This window comes from Oryx dammah, unplaced genomic scaffold (assembly GCF_014754425.2).
Source record: "Oryx dammah isolate SB20612 unplaced genomic scaffold, SCBI_Odam_1.1 HiC_scaffold_3, whole genome shotgun sequence".
NCBI classification, from domain to species: domain Eukaryota; kingdom Metazoa; phylum Chordata; class Mammalia; order Artiodactyla; family Bovidae; genus Oryx; species Oryx dammah.
The window spans coordinates 31,890,126-31,903,450 of record NW_024070187.1 but is presented as its reverse complement, the minus strand read 5'-3'; the positions used below and the strand labels follow the sequence as shown (position 1 = coordinate 31,903,450).

General features: G+C 37.0%; 1 protein-coding gene across 1 annotated transcript in view; it reads left to right on the top strand.

Annotated features, from left to right (window-relative positions):
* Window positions 1–13,325, top strand: part of GRID2 (glutamate ionotropic receptor delta type subunit 2) — a 1,625,731-nt gene that overhangs the window by 56,792 nt on the left and 1,555,614 nt on the right. The window lies entirely within an intron of this gene.

The window sequence follows — 13,325 nt, the reverse complement described above, 5'->3', positions numbered from 1 at the left end:
TGTGATTCTAAATCCCTTGCTAAGCAGAGAATTCCCATCTATCTGAATTGTATTTCTTTGTAAACTACATTTAATAGTGTGGTTTGGGTAGCCTAATCTCCCTCTGGAGATAAGAAAGAAATTCTATGAACACAGCAAGTATTTTAAGACAAGGAGGTTGTAAAAGAAGAAAGATTTAATTAAGCATAGAGCTTTACCTAGTTTTCCTGACTGTTTTTATTTTTGAGCAACCAATTGCCTTTGGATTTACACCTGTGCTGTTCCAAAATTTTATGCTGGGTCTGGCTTCCATTTTCAGTCTCCTGCTATTCCAAGAACTTGATTTCGGTAAACATGCCTTACCTCTCTCCTTTTTGTGTCTTTATCCTTTACCTGTGATACACGCCTACTCTGCCAAGTTCTGTCTATAAAATTATTTTCATCCCAAGTCCAGCCAGTATGTCACCTTTACTCATTTATGCATTCAAAAGCTCAAACAAAAACAGATAAACAACAAAAAAGCCATTATGTAGTACTGAATGCCCGTTGCTGGGTCATAGAACAATAAGTGAAACATGGTTCTGTTTCTGAAAAAGGTCACAGCTGCATACATACAACTAGCTTCAGTGCAGTGGGGACAGTATGAGGACAGAGGTACATGCAGCACTACCAGCAGTGTTTGACTAGGTCACAGGGGCGCTGAAAGTAACAGCAGCGATCATTGAGCGAGTTCTTGAAAGATAACAGGTTGGTTAGATAGAGAGTGGAAGAAGATTCTCTAGCTCTGGAGCGGCAGATATGCAAGTCCATATTGACACTAGGAATCATTAGTATTTTAGAGTCTAGGTCTCCAAAATATCACCTTAACGGTCCTGACTCAAGGTGAACCCTGCTGGAACTTTTGTGTGTTTTCCTCCCTTTTTTCACATGTAAGCCATTCTTTTTTTACAGGTATAAGAAAGGTATTTAGCTAGATTAGATATTTGTGTTCCATTTTTAATTTTCCTGGGGGGTGTTAAACTTCTTGAAACTAAGGACTGTGTCTTCCCTGCTTTTTCTTGCTCTTTAAAATGCCCATAACTGAGACTTCTAGTAATGTTTATTTATTTATTGTTTACTATATACCAACAACTGTGCTAAGAAATAGACATTTGTTTATGTCTTTAACTCCAACTATAACTCTATGAGATTACTGCTTCTACTCACAATTAAATAAAACAGTGCTTAGTGGGATCAAATGACTTTCCTAAGAATGAACTTAATTCAAAAGACTTGACTACAGAGCTATAAATCTTAATAAATACATTATCCTTCCTTCACAAATGGGTTTCCCAGGTGGCTTAGTCGGTAAAGAATCCACCTGAAATACTGTCTGCAATGCAGGAGACCTGGGTTTGATCCCTGTGTCTGGAAGATCCTCTGGAGAAGGAAATGGCAGTCCACTCCAGTATTCTTGCCTGGGAAATCCCATGGACAGACGAGCCTGGCAGCCTACAGTCCATGAGGTTAGATGAGTTAGACATGACTTGGTGACTAAACCATTACCACCTTCACAAGTCATTCCACATATATTTGCTAAATGAACAAAACAATTCTTGAAAAATTAAATTAATGCAATTGAATAACTCAATGAAGAAAATATCAATGTATGATATTATACATTTCAGAGAAAATATATATATAATGTAAATAATTTACATATATATATAATATATATTTCAGAGAAAAGTCCTGGAAAACCTTAAAATAAATGGAGCAATAAAATGTTTTTGAAGATGATTTTACCACCTTGTAGTGCTGTATCTGTTCCATGCTTTTAGGATTCAGGTGTACATAGGCTGAAGGTGTCATCTGGCTTGGTCATTTTCTAGAAAGCAGAGTTGCTGTAGCTGATGCTACCTGGACAATCCCAGAGGAAGCAGGTGTGTTGGGGGAAGGTTGGAAAAGCATTTGGAAGAGCAAGCGAATATAAAAAAGTTTGCCAGTACATTGTAAATTTTTTCAGATTCCAAAAGTTTGTTGCCAATGTCCTGGTTTTAGTGGAGAGACTTCCAGAATTCATGATCCTTGTGATCTGGGCTTCTGGCTCCCATATGTGGCAGAATTTGCCACAGTAATGTGGCATAGTGAGCATCTGCCTTTTAATGCAGCTTTCCCTTCCCATTTTAGGGACATCAGCTAAGTTAATTAGAGGTGTGGTGTGGGTTAAAAAGATAGCAAATGCTGTAGAATTATGTTATTGGTGCAGAGTGTGCTGGAAATAGGATGGGTAGAAAAAAATCCAAGTCTTCCTATTTCTCATTAAAATCTACATGAAAACATATGAGGTGTGACACTTAGAAAATGGGATTGATTGAACAGCATACTCAAACTGGCTTATTGGCATGAATGATGTTCCCTTTGCAGTAATTATAATAGGAGCCAAAAAATACAGTAATATCACCATTGCTCATACTGTTTCAGGTTCCTTTGTGGGTGTTGTCTTGCATTCTGTAGGGTGTACATTGAAAAATTCTTAACAGTGGCAAATCTTCAGATTTATAGAGTCAGTTCTGTTTATGCCATTAAAAGAAGTTAAAATGTGCCAAATGTGATGTATAAAGTGGATGATCAAAGTAGAAATAAAATTTCTGGCCAAAAATAAAGTGAGATTACAAAATAATGAAACTTGAAAAAATCATGCTTTATAAACAGGCTCTGCTTATTCCAAAATAATATTTCTAAATTGAGATTCTATAGCATCCCTGTAGTATGTATTTTCCAGTTATTAGTTGAATACATAGATTCTGGTTATATATATACACAATATATATTTTTAAATTTACAGCCAAACAAATTTAAAATTTTTGTTGTCGAGTGATATTATATATATTTTAAAACTTTTTGTTTAGATGGTTTAAAATTAACTAACATCAAATTGATTCCAGACTAATAGGAAGTATTTTGAGAAGTAGAGGATAATTTTGAGACTAAGAAATAAACTCGAAGCAAAAAAATGAGAAAAAACAGTTAGCACTCATCTAGGAAAACAATGTAAGAAGATTATGAAGTAAGGAGAGAAACTACTCACACTAGTATTTGTGAATGCTATTATGGCATTGTATTTATTATTCTTATTTAATTCTTATAACAGCTCTTTGTTGTAAATATTATTTTATACTTTAGCAGATTATCCAAGTTTTAAGTCAGTATTCAAACTCTTCTGTCTGATTCCAGAGCTTTTTGCTCAATTTTAACACAGTACCTCTTTTTTTCTTCTTTTTTTATATCTTTGCATTAAAAAAATTGAATTATAGTTGATTTATAATACTGTGCCAATCTCTGCTGTATAGCAAAGTAACTCAGTTGTACACATACATACATTATTTTTAATATTCTTTTCTATTATGGTTTGTCATAGGATATCCAGTATAGTTCCTTATGCTATACATTAGGACCTTGTTTATCCATCCTAAGAACAACAGTTTGCATTTACCAACTCCACACTCTCATACATCCCTATCCATCCACACTCCCCTTCGGCAACCACAATTCTGTTCTCTCTGTCTGTGAGTCTATTTCTGTTTTCTAGATAGAATTATTTGTGCCATATTTTAGATTCCACATATAAGTGGTATTATATATTTGTCTTCTTCTTCCTGACTTACTTTACTTAGTATGACAATCTCTAGTTGAATCCATGTTGCTGCCAATGGCCTAATTTTGTTCTTTTTATGATTTGAGTAGTATTCCATTGTATATGTGCCATTTCTTTATCTATTCATCTGTCTTTACACATTTAGGTTGTTTCCATGTTCTGGCTCTTGTGACACACTACTTCTTCTTCTTTTGTTTGTTTTTTTTTTTTTTTTTTTACATTCATTAAAATAGAGAGATGGAAGAGGCCAAAACTTGCAGTCATGGTTATTCTTCATTTCCCCATTTTTACATTCTTCATTGAATGTACTTGAGAGGGCATTGTTTCTAAAATCTTATTATTCACAGTGTGGCTAGTAGACCAGCAACATCAGCATCACATGGCAAACTGATTAGTGATGGAGAATATCAGGTGCAAACCCCAGACTTACTGAATCAGAAGCTACATTTTAACAAAATTCCCCAATAAGTTGATTTACCTCACTGTTCATAGGCATATTCTGTCTTCTACATTCTTTTCAGGCTTTCAAAATATTGAAAATAGTTTGCCTTTCTTTTCAGGGAACATTTTCCAGCTATGGGAAGTATGAACTCATAAATAACTATGAACATATTTTGACTGTAGAACAGTAAGGACCCTTGAAGGTGATTCCAAACATTTTAAAGGATGTGAAACTGGTGAACTTTTAAGTTGGATGTATTTTGCAAAGGAAAAAACAAAAAAAGCAAAAACTACCATACTGCAGAAACAGCCTTATATTCTTCAAAATTGATCCATAGCAATTCAGAATATTGTTAGTAATGCTGGGGTCAAATGCTAATGATTTATGACATACAGTTAAGATCTCTTCATTTTTTTGGATATCAAACTTTAGATCTGTTATTGTTCCTCTAATTGATTTTATTGATTTATATTTTCTATTTTAGTGTGAATTGAATACAACATACTACATTTCTAAAATATAATAATGGGAAAGGAGTTTTGCTTTCTATTTATTTGTTGATGTTCTTTAATCACTAAGTTGTGTCTGATTCTTTGAGACCCCATGGACTGCAGCATGCCAGGCTCCTCTGTCCTCCACTATCTTCTGTAATTTGCTCAGATTCATGTCCACTGAGTAGGTGATACTATCTAAATATCTCATCCTAGGCTCCTTTTTCTTCTTTGGCCTTCAGTCTTTCCCAGCATCAGGGTCGTTTCCAATGAGTCAACTCTGCGTCAGGTGGCCAAAGTATTGGAGCTTCAGCTTTAGCATTAGTACTTCCAATGAGTATTGAGGGCTGATTTCCTTTAGGATTGACTGGTTTGGTCTCCTTGCCATCCAAGGGACTCTCAAGAGTCTTCTACAGCATCACAGTTCAAAAACATCCAATTCTTCAGTGTTCAGTCTTCTTTATGGTCCAACTCTCAACATTTGTACATGACTACTGGAAAAACCATAGCTTTAACTGTATGGACTTTCATTGGCAAAGTGATATCTCTGCTTTTTAGTATGCTGTTTAGATTTGTCATACCTTTCCTTCCAAGGAGCAAGTGTCTTTTAATTTCATGGCTGAAGTCACTGTCTGCAGTGATTTTGGAGTCTGAGAAGATAAATCTGTCACTGCTTCTACTTTTTCACCTTCTATTTGCCATGAAGTGATGGACTTGATGCTATGATCTTTATTTTGTAAATGTTAAGTTTCAAGTTAGCCTTTTCACTCTTCTCTTTCACCCTCATGAAGAGGCTCTTTAGTTCCTCTTCACTTTCTGCCATATAGGGTGGTATCATCTGAATATCTGAAGCTGTTGATATTTCTCCTAGCAATCTCTATTCCAGCTTGTGGTTCACCCAGCCCAGCATTTTATATGATGTACTCTGCATATAAAGTTAAATAAGCAGAGTAACAGTATACAATCTTGTCATACTCTTTTCCCAATTTGGAACCAGTCTGTTATTCCATATTTGATTTAAACTGTTGCTTCTTGACCCACATACAATTTTCTCAGGAGACAGGTAAAGTGATCTGGTACTCCCATCTCTTTAAGAATTTCCTACAGTTTCTTGTGATCCACACAGTCAAAGGCTTATCATATCAATGAAGCATAAGTAGATGTTCTTCTGGAACTCCCTTGCTTTCTGCATGATCCAATGAATGCTGGCAATTTGATCTCTGGTTGCTCTGCCTTTTCTAAACCCAGAAATATTAAAAACCTCGAATGTGAAGATGATACCACTCTAATGGAAGAAACTGAAGAGGAACTAAAGAGCCTCTTGATGAGGGTAAAAGAGGAGAGTGAAAAAGCTGGATTGACTCAACATTCAAAAAACGAAGATGATGGCATCCAGTCCCATCACTTCATGGCAAATAGAAGGTGAAAAAGTGGAAGCTGAAACCATGAAATCAAAAGCACTTGCTCCTTGGAAGGAAAGCTATGAGACACTTAGACAGCATTATTACTTATGCTATTTTTAAGCAAAAATTTTTTTAAAATATAAATTTATTTATGTTAATTGGAGGCTAATTACTTTACAATATTGTATTGGTTTTGCCATACATCAACATGAATCCACCACAGGTGTACACGTGTTCCCCATCCTGAACTCCCTTCCCACCTCCCTCCCCATACCATCCCTCTGGGTGTCTCAGTGCACCAGCCCCAAGTATCCTGTATCATGCATCGGACCTAGACTGGCAATTCATTTCATATATGATATTATACATATTTCAATGCCATTCTCCCAAATCATCCCACCCTCTCCCTCTCCCACAGAGTCCAAAAGACTATTCTATATATCTGTGTCTCTTTTGTTCTCTCGTATACAGGGTTATCGTTACCATCTTTCTAAATTCCATATATATGTGTTAGTATACTGTATCGGTGTTTTTCTTTCTGGCTTACTTCACTCTGTATAATATTTTGAACTCTTTTATTCACACATTCTTTTAAACATTTTTTAATTAAAAAATTATTTTTATTATTAAAAATCTTTTTGGCCATACCACATGGCATGTGGGATATTAGTTTCCCAACCAGTGATGGAACTCATGCCCCTGCAGTTGATGCTCAGAGGCTTAACCACTGAACCACCAGGGAAGTCCCTATTCATACATTCTTAATATGATTTTTAAAAAATGTCTATGTCTGTAATTATATTTAACTAATTTTTACCTTCTAATCAAGATGATATTTTCCACCATACATCAATCCTTAATCACTACAAATGATTACAAAATTATGCAGAATAGTTATCTAAATTCAAAAGTCAAATATAGTTGGCTTTATTTTTATCCAATATAACACTAAAAGATTTGAAGATTTGCCTAGCTTATTATTAAGTGTAGTATAGTCATGCCTAGAACTCCTAAGTCAAGTGGGCCTTAGAAAGCATCACAATCAACAAAGCTGGTGGAGGTGATGGAATTCCAGTTGAGCTATTTTAAAACCTAAAAGATGATGCTGTGAACATGCTACACTCAATATGTCAGTAAATTTGGAAAACTCAGTAGTAGCCACAGGACTGGAAAAGGTCAGTTGTCATTCCAATCCCAAAGAAAGGCAATGCCAAAGAATGCTCAAACTACTGCACAATTGCACTCATCTCACACACTAGTAAAGTAATGCTCAAAATTCTCCAAGCCAGGCTTCAGCAGTATGTGAACTATGAACTTCCAGATGTTCAAGGAGGGTTTTAGAAAAGGCAGAGGAACCAGAGATCAAATTGCCAACATCTGCTGGATCATGGAAAAAGCAAGAGAGTTCCAGAAAAACATCTATTTCTGCTTTATTGACTATGCCAAAGCCTTTGACTGTGTGGATCACAATAAACTGTGGAAAATTCTGAAAGAGGTGGGAATACCAGACCACCTGACCTGCCTTCTGAGAAATCTGTATGCAGGTCAGGAAGCAACAGTGAGAACTGGACATGGAACAACAGACTGGTTCCAAATCAGGAAAGGAGTATGTCAAGGCTGTATATTGTCACCCTGCTTATTTAATTTATATGCAGAGTACATTATGAGAAATGCTGGGCTGGAGGAAGCACAAGCTGGAATCAAGATTGCCAGGAGAAATATCAATATCCTCAGATATGCAGATGACACCAGCCTTATGGCTGAAAGTGAAAAAGAACAAAGAGCCTCTTGATGAAAGTGAAAGAGGAGATTGAAAAAGTTGGCTTAAAGCTCAACATTCAGAAAACTAAGATCATGGCATCTGGTCCCATCACTTCATAGGAAGAAGATGAGGAAACAGTGGAAACAGAGGCATAGTTAATGTTTGGGGGCTCCCAAATCACTGCAGTTGGTGACTGCAGCCATGAAATTAAAAGACGCTTACTCCTTGGAAGGAAAGTTATGACCAACCTAGACAGCATAATAAAAAGCAGAGACATTACTTTGCCAACAACGGTCCATCTAGTCAAGGCTATGGTTTGTCCAATAGTCATGTATGGATGTGAGAGTTGTACTACAAAGAAAGCTGAGTGCTGAAAAATTGATGCTTTTGGACTGTGGTGTTGGAGAAGACTCTTGAGAATCCCTTGGACTGCAAGGAGATCCAAACAGTCTGTCCTAAAGGGAATCAGTCCTGAGTGTTCATCGGAAGGACTGATGTTGAAGCTGAAACTCCAATCCTTTGGCCACCTGATGTAAAGAACTGACTCACTTGAAAAGATACCCTGATGTAGGGAAATATTGAGGTCGGGAGGACAAGTGGCCTACAGAGGATGAGATGGTTGGATGTCATCACCACCTCAATGGACATGAGTTTCAGTAAAACCTGGGAGTTGGTGATGGACAGGGAAGCCTGGTGTGCTGCAGTCCATGGAGTCGCAAAGAGTCAGATACAACTGAGCAACTGAACTGAACTGAGAACACTTAAAATCACTCAGATGGTTAGAGATAGTGCATTAGTAGGGAAGTTGGGGCTGCTGTGTAAGAGGCTGGCAGCATTACCTTGCAGGTGTGCTTTTCCTAGTCCTTCTACCAATAATATTGCCCATTTATTTAGACATGAGTGATATATTATGCTTCTTTTTCAAGGAGGGAAAAAATCATGTTTTTCAAATTACTGAAAACTTAAAAAAAAAGTAGTCATCTTAGTAAACACAAATATGGTAGGACAGTTAATATTTATTTTATTCCATATTAGTAAGTTATAGTATAGATTAGAGTTGGACACGACTGATCGACTGAACGGAACTGATACTTATTTAACGATGGATTTATCTATTCATTGTAAATGTGTATTCTTTGCCTAATGTGTTTAGGATTTTTCTAGGAATATGAGGTTATAGCAGTAGAAAAGAAGACACATATTGCTACCATCATTCAATGGGGTAGACAGACAATAGAAATGAGTAAATATATGGTATGTTAGATGATGATAAGTTAGTTGGATGGTGTGAAATGACGTGGAGGCTATTGAAACTTTCAAATTAAAATATATACAAAAAACCTCAATAAGAGGTGGTTTTTGGGTAAAAACTGAAAAAAATAAGGAAGATTTGTTTATGGATACCTGAGGCAAGTATACTACAGATAGCAGAACAGCAATTGTGAAACTTTGGAGGGAAGAGTTCTGGTGTATTTGAAAATTGATGAAGAAACTAGTGTTGCTGGTACAAGAAGATAAGAGGTGAGTAATAGTAAATGTGGGCTTTCCTGGTAGCTCAGCTGGTAAAGAATCTGCCTGCAATGCACAAGACCTGGGTTCAATCCCTTGGTTGGGAAGATTCCTCTGGAGTAGGGTATTCTTGTCTGGAGAATCCCCATGGACAGAGGAGCCTGGTGGGCTACAGTCCATGGGATTGCAAAGAATCAGACACGACTGAAGAGTTAAGCACAGCACAGCACATAAGAAGTGCTATCAGGGAAATAACAAGGAGCCATATTTCAAGGTAAATTCAAGGTACTTTATATCTTATTTAGCAGATACAAATCTTAGACTCAGTTTAAGAGTACAGGAATTATGCTGCTGCTGCTGCTAAGTCACTTCAGTCGTGTCCAACTCTGTGCAATCCGATAGACGGCAGCCCACCAGGCTCCTCTGTCCACGGGATTCTCTAGGCAAGAATACTGGAGTGGGTTGCCATTGCCTTCTCCGACAGGAATTATACATGTATTTATTTGTACATTGTCTTCTTTCTACACTGAGTTCCATTCCACAGAAATGATAGATAACTAGTCTCAGTCAACTACCCATCCACAGCATTGATTCTCACTTCAGAGGGCTTACCTAGAACCACTGTATTATGCTGGATGCTTAGCTAGTCTTTATTCAACTTCATAGATATGTTAATATGTCTGTGACCCTGCTTTGCCTTCTGTCAACTATAAGAGCAGGTCATCTACTTTTGAGATATCCTGGTTCCTCTCTGTCTGATCTCTTCTGCCTGCTACTTTTCACCACACATGGGGCCATGGAACCATGCTGCTGTGTCCATGCAATTGAGCATGGATTACAAAGGCTTTGTCTGCCTAAAGTCACTAATCATCCATCATTCCATAAACGAGAAGGGACCTAAAGTCGTTTTTTTTTTTTTTTTTTTTTTAACCTGGGAAAAGTGGATTCCTATGTGGTGCTAGTGGTAAAAAACCCATCTGCCAATCCTGGAGATGTAAAAGATGTGGGTTCAGTACCTGATCAGGAAGATCCCCTGGATGAAGACATGGCAACCCACTCTAATATACTTGGCCTGGAGGAACCTAAAGTGCAGAGGACTGGTGGGCTGTAATCTGTAGGGTCGCATAGAGTCAAAGGTGACAGAAGTGATTTAGCAGGCTTGTACAGTGGCTCTCTAAATTTTCACCCGTATATTTGTTATTGTTTTGTATATCCTTAGCAATCTTCTTTCATTCTAAGATGGCAGTGGGAGGACATGCAGAAGACCCTACTCTCAAACTCTCTTTCCTCTTCCATTCTGTTAAACCTCTAGGATCTCTTAAGGACTGCCTTAGCTATTGGAAGATAAGGGAGAGATTTGCCACATATTTTATTTCATTTTCAGTTCTGTCCTCTGTGACCTCCTCCTCCTCAGTGCACCCAAACCACTTGATTTCCTCTCTCCTGCTAAGCATTTAGCACAGAATGGCCTAGATATCAAGTGAATGAATATCAGAATATCTATATCTATATCTATATATCTATATCTATATCTATATCTATATCTATATCTATATCTATATCTATATATATGTATAGGGGCTTCCTGATAGCTCAGCTAGTAAAGAATCTGTCTGCAGTGCAGGAGACCCCAGTTCAATTCCTGGGTCAGGAAGATCCCCTGGAGAAGGGATAGGCTACCCACTCCAGTATTCATGGGCTTCGCTGGTGGCTCAGACAGTAAAGAATCCACCTGCAATACAGGAGACCTGGGTTGAATCCCTGGATTGGGAAGATCCACTGGAGGAGGGCATGGCAATCCACTCTAGTATTCTTGCCTTGAAAATCCCCAGGGACAGAGGAGCCTGGCTGACTACAGGCCATGGGGTCGCAAAGAGTCGGACATGACTGAGCGACTAAGCACAAATATAAAAAGAGAGAGATTAGAACTGAGACTTTCTGTTTAACTAATTTAATGCCCGTAACAAACCTATGATGTAAGTGCTGTTTTCATTGCCATTTTTCAGATGAGCAAACTCAAGCAAAGAGTAGTTAAGTAACTTGCCCCAAGGTTTAGAATTTCAGAATTTCAGAAATTTCAGAAATTTCAGAATTTCACACATATAAATCCAAGGTGACAAATTTGAAAAGAACAAAATTTTAAAGATAAAATTTTAAAAATAGTTATTTCATTTTTTGTTTCATTTTTGCCATAGTTTGAGACTTAGAAAACAGTTGCAAGTATAGATAAACAATTCTAGAAACTATTCACATATATTTACTGATTTATAACATTTGCTACATTTACTTTATACTTCTGTCTGTCCCTCTCTGCATATATGTGTGTATATTTATATGTGTGTGTATTTAGATAGTTTTTAGAACTGGTTAAAAGTAAGTTATGGACTTGATGTCACTTCTGCACTTAAACACTTAATAGTTCAGTTCAGTTGCTTGGTCATGTCCGACTCTTTGCGACCCCATGGACTGTACCATGCCAGGATTCCCTGTCCATCACCAACTCCTGGAGCTTGCTCAAACTCATGTCCATCGATTTGGTGATGCCATTCAACTGTCTCATCCTCTGTCATCCGCTTCTTCTCCTGCCTTCAATCTTTCCCAGCATCAGGGTCTTTTCCAACAAGTCAGTTCTTCGCATCGGGTGGCCAGAGTCTAAATATTACTAGATGCCTAGCAGGCATGTCTTCTGGTTGCCCTGTAGTGGAACATAATGACATGGGTTTAAAGAGGGTAGTCTAGAAGTTCTAGTCCTGTGGTCCTGAATACCGTTCTTTATGGCATGGAGCTTAGAGTTGAATTGGAGGGGGATTGAGAAGTAGGGGGTGAACCAGGTGAGAGGTTGGAAAGACATGCCTGAAGCTTTCTGAATGCTTTTGACTTCTTTACTGGTGACTCTTCAATGTCTCCTGCTGCAGTGTTGGTACTTCATGGCCCAACAACACAATAACAGTGCATTTAAAGTTTTAATAAATATATTTTGCTGTGACTCATATTGTCTACTTTTATTTATTACTTGAGCTTTGATTACATTTTTAAAGTTCTTTAGGTTTTATGGAAAACCTAAACTCATTAAGAGTTTATAATCTAATTATAAATATGTGAAGAGGCATCATATAAGATATTATTGTATTTGGTTGCAGGTTGTATTATATGATTTCCAAGGTCTTATCCTACTTAGGGTTTATGATTTAATGATTCTAGCATTATTTTTTATTTTAGCACAGAGTGAGCTAGAGAGGAGCCTGGTGGGCTGCAGTCCAGAGGGTCACAAAAGAGTCAGACACGACTGAAGTGGCATGCACACAGTCATGAGTTAGAAAAGTAAAGGAGGTTAAAAGTGACTGGAAGGAAAAAATCAAGAACTCTAATAAAGACATGTATAGTGTGAACAATTCCTAAACGTGTGCTTATTCAGTGGAACTGACATGTTGGTTTAGGTTTATGGTAGTTTGAAAAGCTTGTTAAAATTGATTGGGCAAGTTGTAAAAATTAAAAACATTATTGGATTACAGAGTTTCAAAAGACTGCATAAGGGCCTAATCTATTCCCATACTTCATTTCAACTGATTCGGTAAACCTTATATAATTATCCTGAAAACTTGACTAAATTACTAGCATTTTTACCAGCTTTTACTAATTGAAATAATGAACCAATATTATACCTTGTAAAAATATTGCAAATTGTAACAAAAATATGTCTTCTGGGTAAAAATTTACCCCTGTTGACTAAAAGAACTGAAAACATATTTTCTATTATGGTAAAGGATGAATTTGTCCTCTAATAAATATTCTCTTCACAGAGATTTGCCTAATGGCCATATTTCAAAGAGTTGGTCTGTAACTATGGAAAAGAATTAGAAAGGTGACTTATCCAAGATCAAAACCATCCAGTTGTTAAATATTATAATGAAACAAATACAAGCCATCTATACCTTAAATTTTATAACTTTTAATTTCCCATCACATTCTCTGGGCACAAAGACAGCTGCTTGTTTAAAAGACTGACAATTGCTTTTAATATTGCAGACTGAACCACATATCTGTAACGTGCCTCAGCTGTAGGGTCATATTTAGAAATACCTTTGCATTTTACTATTAACAT